We start from the raw sequence: 7265 nt of genomic DNA on the forward strand, positions 1-7265 counted from the left end.
AAACAAAACAGTACACATGACATGATTCCTACTTCATACATTCCAAAGCAGTAAACTCATCTATGTTGACAGAAATAAGGGGAGTGGGAGCCTCTGCAAAGGCGGGGGTGATCAGTCCGTACACCATGCGTGCACATTTCCGAGTGTGAATTTTATGGCAATAACAAGCTTTAAAATCTCATGTGAAAACTTTACAGCAGGCACAAAAAATGGCCGGGGATACCCGGCATGTCATCTATCTGTCCATCTATCTATCTGTTTATCAATCTGTCCTATCTATCTGTCTGTCTGTCTATTCATCTATCTGTCTGGCTGCCTGTGTATATGTCTATCTATCTATATATCTATCCATCTATCACCTATCTATCAATCTATCAATCACTCAATGTATCTATCAATCTATCATCCATCTATCTCTCCTGTCTATATATCTACCTATCATTTATCAATTCATTTATCATTAATCAATCAATCAGTCTCTCTATCATCTATAAATCTATATCTGTTTCCTAGTGCTGCCCCAACTGTGTACCACAAACCGTAGATTTGGTAGATTAAGCAGCAGAAACTTGTCCATCTCACAGTTCTGGAGTCGAGAAGTCAGAAGTCAAGGGGTCAGCAGGGCTGGTTCCTTCTGAAAGCTGTGCAGGAGAACCTGCTCCATCCTGTCACTCGGCCTCTGATAATCTCTGGCAATCTTCGGTGTTCCTTGGCCTCTGCTTCATGACTCCACTTTCTGCCATCATCCACACATGATGTTCTCTGTGTGTGAGCATGTGTTCAAATTGCCTTCCTTTCAAAGGACACCAGTGATACTGAGTCAGAGCCCACGCTAACAACCTCATCTTACCTTGACCACATCTGCAAAGACTCTATTTCCAAACAAGGTCAGATTGTGAAATTCTGGGATTAGGGGAACATAATTCAACACATAACACTATCTCTTTACACACACACTATCTATCTATGCCCATGCACACGTGCATGACCACAAAAATACTTGAAGTCCTTTAATAAAATCCTGCCTTTTGGTCAAAGTTTGCTCTTGGAAAATGAAATTTTATTCTAATATCTAGAGGAAAATGTTTATAGCTCCCTCAAAAGTACATATTCAGTTTGTATTTAACACATAGTCTGGGACAATAAGAAATACAGCCTTGATAACTTGTCTCTGGATGTATGACTAAAACATTGAAAATGGCCCAACATTACTTTTATGTAGTAATTATTGGACCTTAATGAAAAATCACTCAGTGGAGAAAATGGTGTTAATAGTATGAGTTACAATTACATTAAATTGCTGTTTCAGGCAGTTATATAGCGAAATGTCAGGTTTTCTTGTAATTTAAGAAAATACTGTTAGAATTAATGTTTTGAAATAGTAACGGGCAATGACAATTTCTGATTTGTGTCTGCAGGGACTTGGGGTGATAGGAACTAAAGTGTTGCCCTCTGTTGTCCCCTTTGTGCAGTAGTCAAGGGGGTGGCACTTGCCCCCTCCTGCCTGGCCTCTCACCCAGGAGAAGTGCTAAGCAGAGCAGTCACCTTTATCCCACTCTTAGCCGAACATCATGAGGTGCTTGTGCTGAGACCAGTGAGTCAGGAACATGCTCAGATAGGATGCAGATCAATCACTGCCATCTGTATGGTGCTTTGGAGAGAGCAAAGTCCTCTCAGGTGTTTCGATCCTCAGAACATTCTTTGGATTTACTAAGGCAACTGTAGTTACTCCTCCACTAAACAGGTAAGGTTAGGGACACACCTGCCTCCCTGGGTGCCCATCAGATTTAAATACGTGCTAAGCACCACACCTGGCTCATAGAATGCACTTGACATATCCAGCTTTATTTATTAGAATAATTTTTGTTGTTATTGCCTCTGCAAGATCATAAGGTTTAAAACATTCTGAGAAAGCCCTGACCTATGGTCACCAGACTTCAATGTCATCTCAGATTGCCTTGAAACATTAAAAACAACGACATTGCAACAAGGGATGAAAAATCCTGAGTCACCAAAGGTCAAGTCTTGAGAAACAATATCATGGCTTTCATGCACATTCCTGCCAACTGGCTAGATTCACTGCTATGTGAGAGCCTTTTTAAGATACATGATAATAAAAATCTCATTGTCACTCTACTTTCTGAGAAAACCCCAGTCTGGGGTAGCTACATGGGAAACACAGCAATAGGTTTCCAGTAACACGGTGTCCCCATTTGTCCTGGAGGTTCAGGGCAGGAAGCACTCAGGCACCCAGCTGGCCCAGCGGCCTCTCTGATAAGGAGTGGGAGAAAATGCCAGCCACGCGTTTCATGACCCTCCCTCTGCTGGTTCCCAGAAGCACACGCTGAAGCCTCCCTTCCAGGGAAAGAAAAAGGCCACGTTTCTGAAAAAAACACAGTCACTTGAAAAATAACCAAGCATTCGCTGCACATAAACCATCTGCTGCGTGCAGACTACTGGGTGCAGCTGCGACGCGGAGGAGAGGGAAGAGGGCCACTCGGAGCGGCGGTGTAGTCTTTCTGGGTGAGTGCACACGTGACATGCAGAGAAGAGAAGGTGGTTTCCGGGGTTGGCGGCACCAGCACGTTACCAGGCAGTGAGTCAAGACCGAGGGCTCCCACGAGAGACAGAGGGGCCGGCCGGGCTCCCGATCGCACAGCGCTCGCCGCTGGCCGGGAGGACGCGCTGCAGCCCCTCGGGGCACGTGGCTCCGGCCTCCAGGGGGCAGCGCCATTCCCTCTGCAATGAATGCCCAGGAGACCCTCCCTGCGCTAGCAAGGCCGCCGGGTGAGGCGTCGCTCCTAAATAATGCATTAGAAACTCAGGAAAATTCCTCCGGGCACAAGCCAGATGAGAATCCGACTGGGAATCGAGAAGGAATCTGACCAGCATCCCGAAGCAAGGGGAGGAGCTGAGTGGGAAGGCAGCCCCCCAGGGAGCTTCCCGGGAAGACGGACCTGCTCATTCCGTCCCCGACAGGACTGTCAGTCATTGCATCCCCGACGGGTCTGCCAGTCATTCCACAACCACGATTGCCGCCTTAGATGAGGAGACCGCCGCAGCCTTCTGAGGTTAAGAAGGTGCCAGGCGTCTCTCGGAGTCACTCACCCATCTTTTCATCTGTTCACTCAGGACAGTTCAGGTATTTCTGCCATGCCCTGTGTAATTTGGCCTTCCTAGACCCACCTTCCATGTCTCCCAGGGAGGCTGTGGAGGACTGCTGTGAGTCCTGGTGACACTCCACATCTTGGCAACTCCAAGATTGCTATTGGTTTTCCACTTGGAAGGCTGTTCTCTGTTCTTTGACAGCAGAGGGAGAGTCATGAAATGCGTGGCTGGCATTTTCTCCCACTCCTTATCAGAGAGGCCGCTGGGCCAGCTGGGTGCCTGAGTGCTTCCTGCCCTGAACCTCCAGGACAAATGGGGACACCGTGTTACTGGAAACCTATTGCTGTGTTTCCCATGTAGCTACCCCAGACTGGGGTTTTCTCAGAAAGTAGAGTGACAATGAGATTTTTATTATCATGTATCTTAAAAAGGCTCTCACATAGCAGTGAATCTAGCCAGTTGGCACCACGATTGCCGCCTTAGATGAGGAGACCGCCGCAGCCTTCTGAGGTTAAGAAGGTGCGGGGCGTCTCTCGGAGTCACTCACCCATCTTTTCATCTGTTCACTCAGGACAGTTCGGTGACGTTGCTAAGAAAGGAATTTGTGAACACGAGGAAGCAGCCCCAGAATGCTTATTGGTTTTCCCCAAACCTGGCCCTGAGGTGCCTCGCAGGGTGGTTCTAGGTAGCCCAGTCTGCACCCTCTGACCCACGGCTGGCCATCTCCACCGCCTGTAAAGGTGCCTCACTTATGAGCCACCCAAGTGCCATGGCTGCCTCAGACGGGGCCCATAGCCAGCCTCCTGAGTCACAGCCTCTGGGCTGGGGCCTGGCAAGCACGTTTTTAGGAGGTTCCTCCAGGACACGTTTCATGGAGCTTGTCCGTAATGCTCGCTGAAGAACCTTCCGACTAAGTGACTTGCCCAGTCTCCCACCTCAGTAGCCGCCACCTTAGAACTGGTAACCGTTCTTCAGCACCCACTCAGGTATTTCTGCCATGCCCTGTGTAATTTGGCCTTCCTAGACCCACCTTCCATGTCTCCCAGGGAGGCTGTGGAGGACTGCTGTGAGTCCTGGTGACACTCCACATCTTGGCAACTCCAAGATTGCTATTGGTTTTCCACTTGGAAGGCTGTTCTCTGTTCTTTGACAAACTCTTACCTATCCTCCAAAACTCCCTGCAAAGCTCTGGACTTGGATGTCTCCATCGCAGGCACACCCTGGCGATATCTTGTCACCATGACCTGCACTTGCTGATCTCATTTATTCTTCATGGAATATTTGTGGATTTTCTACTATATGGCCAGTCACAGGTTAGACTCAGAACAGCATCCTCATCTGTGACATAAGTAGTACAGGAATGCAGATGAGTAAGGGGCAAGACAAGAAAGCATGGTAGAAGTCAACTGTGTCCCACTACATGGGGGGCGGGGGGCACATAGCAAACTTTGGGAAGTCAGGAAAGGCTTCTAAGAGAAAAGGTTCTAGGAGTGACTCATCGGCAGCATAAAGTTTCAGTCAAGCGAAATAAGTAAGTTTCAGACAGTGGCTGTCCACCATTGCACCTGCAGTGGGCAATAACATATCGACACTTAAACATTGGTTAAGACGTGGGTCTCATTTAAGTGTACTAACCACAATAGAATTAAATACAAGAAAGAAACAATGTCTAAACTGAGACCTATAAGTTAAGAAGGACTTAACCAGGTGAAAATGGAGGAGGGGATTCCAGGAAAGAGGCTTTGCAAACAATCTGCTGTCTCCTCTAATACACCTTAAGCCCCTAAGAGTACAAACCATGTTCATTTGGCCTGAATTCTGAGTACCCTGAGTGCTCAATACATTTTGGTTAAATGAATAATCAACTCAGCTGCTGATATATATCACAAACATATATAAATGTGTGCGTATACACACTCATGCACATATATACATAAAAGAGGGCATTGAGAGAGAGAGTGGCACTTGGAAAATAATTTGTTGCTCTTATTCACAGGTATTTGAGCCCATGTTATCTTCTTGCAAATAATGGAGAATTGTACCACGATAATCTATGCAATCTCTGCTTAATACATGAGTAAGAAGATGGACATCTATGTTCTTTCTTTTACCAGGACCTCACTATAGGAAGAAAAAAAGAGTAAAGCAGCCTCTCAGGTATCTCTGCTGGTCAGCATCATAGAGCATAAAGGGTATCTTGATAGGATACATGTTAAAAACTTTGCAGTCATACTCAAAAGTGGCAAAATATGGGACATCATACACAGTTTTATATTTTCTTTTAACGTTTATTCTGAAGTCAGCAATGTAAAGTAGTTTCTGAGATGCACAAGTAAATTAAAAGTCCACACAGGTGAGCATCGACGTATCCCTACTATGTATATCTGTCTAGACTATAACCGGAGCGGACTGCAGTGAATCCCTTAAACCCTTCATCTTCCTTTAGTCTCCTGACTGGTTCTACGTAAACACCTTTGCTAAACTGAAAAATCCAACCAACTTACACAGGCTTCTCAGATGTGAATGAACATCTTGTGAATTGCCCGGCAAGCTGACATTCCTTTCTAGACCTGGCACATACCACTCTCTCCAGGTGGGCACGAACAAAGAAGAGGTTTGAAGTTATGGAGGTGCATTTTGCTGGGTCAAGAGGGGAGGTTATTTTTTTAAAGGCTTATGGAAAAAGGTAACCATGTTTGTTCTCTCATATAATCGCATAAAGACTCTGCTAACGTTTCTGGTACAACAACCCTGCCGTGGTTAATTTCCAGACGACGAAAGGTGAGAAGGCTGGAAAGAAAACCTCATCCTGCAGTGTCTTCGGGCTCACAATCAATTTTAACAGAATCTGCCCATTGAATCATCCACATCCTTTAAAAAAGAGACACGGAAATCATAGAAACAAGCCTCTGTTTTGATGTATTCTTCATTTCTCATGGCATGTCAAAAAAACTTTGAATTTCTTAACAGTGGAGAAAGAGCAGGTAGCCTGCCAAAGACAACTTTACCTGGAACTAATAAATTATTTATATTTCGTCCAAAGGGTTTCCAAGAAATAGTTATTCAAAGACTCAATTTTTCAACTAATGTACCCAAATGCTTTTCTGATCATACTTTCCTAGTACATTTTCGTGTTTGTTTCTCACTATTGTCTTTGTCGGGAGTGTTGGAAATTCCTGAGCTGGGGCCACCCTCAGGCTTCTCCCTCCAACCTCTGCTCTCACCTGGACTCAGGCTCTCCCAGGGAGCAGGCTCAGGGTGAGCTGAGGGTGGGCGGAGATACTGGCAGCCCCCCAGGGTAGAGGCCACCCCATATGTTGACCTAGGGACTCAGTAGTCTGTGGTGTCAGGTGGCATTGATCAGAGGGCTCAGGAATCCACAGTCAGGAGAAATAGAAAAACCAAAAAAAGAGGCTCTCTAGAAGGGGCCACTTCAGTTTGTTTTGTTTCCAGGGGGAGACAGCATTCTGCTGCCAATGACTCAGCACTTACTTACCTGCCTCTCCTCGAATTCTCCTGGGCCAGCACCGTGCTAGGTTTTATGGCTACTACAAAGAAGAATGGAAGGTGTCCCCTCCCTGTTCACACCCACACCCTCACTTTGCTGGCCTTGCTGAGTGCCCGCAGCCTGACTCCCGGTTTCCTGGGGGCCTTGGCTACAGCCAGGGAGCTCCTGGGACACCGGAGTGGGCCGTGAGTTGGAACTGGGCTGTAATCACCCTGGGCCTCTCCTGTGTGGACAGTGTCTCCCTGTGAGACTCAATGGCTTCATGCATGGTGGCCCTGGTGTGGCAAGACACTCCCTGCGGCTGTTTTATCCTGAGATAAGTCATTCTTCACTAACTGCCTCCATATCTCGCCATGTCCCCTGACCTTCCAGATAAACTACTGTCATATAAATCCTTGTCTCATATCTGTTTCTGGGGGAGACCCCTCTAAGACAATAGCGAGAGAACCAAATAGGTAACCTAACAAAACCTGGGCTGCTTCACAAGGAGGTTCACACGGGTCTGTGCAAAGGGCCCTGGAGGGCGTCCACATGGTCACAAGCGTGCAGTGCATGAGATGCTTATGGACACGCCATGCTGGATGCTTGGGGGCCAGGACAACTCCTAATCCCAAACCTAGCTAGCCTCACAGGCAATGTGCTCTCCTCT

The 7265-nt window shown here is 46.8% G+C and overlaps 1 long non-coding RNA gene across 1 annotated transcript; it reads left to right on the top strand.

Moving 5' to 3' along the window:
* Positions 1-2458: 2458 nt before the first annotated feature.
* On the top strand, positions 2459-6150 carry LOC144578956 (uncharacterized). The gene is made up of 2 exons (XR_013525590.1): positions 2459-2523; positions 2980-6150. It is a non-coding gene; the product is annotated as an uncharacterized LOC144578956 (long non-coding RNA).
* The last annotated feature ends 1115 nt before the right edge of the window (positions 6151-7265 follow it).

This window comes from Callithrix jacchus, chromosome 1 (assembly GCF_049354715.1).
Source record: "Callithrix jacchus isolate 240 chromosome 1, calJac240_pri, whole genome shotgun sequence".
Classification (NCBI taxonomy): domain Eukaryota; kingdom Metazoa; phylum Chordata; class Mammalia; order Primates; family Cebidae; genus Callithrix; species Callithrix jacchus.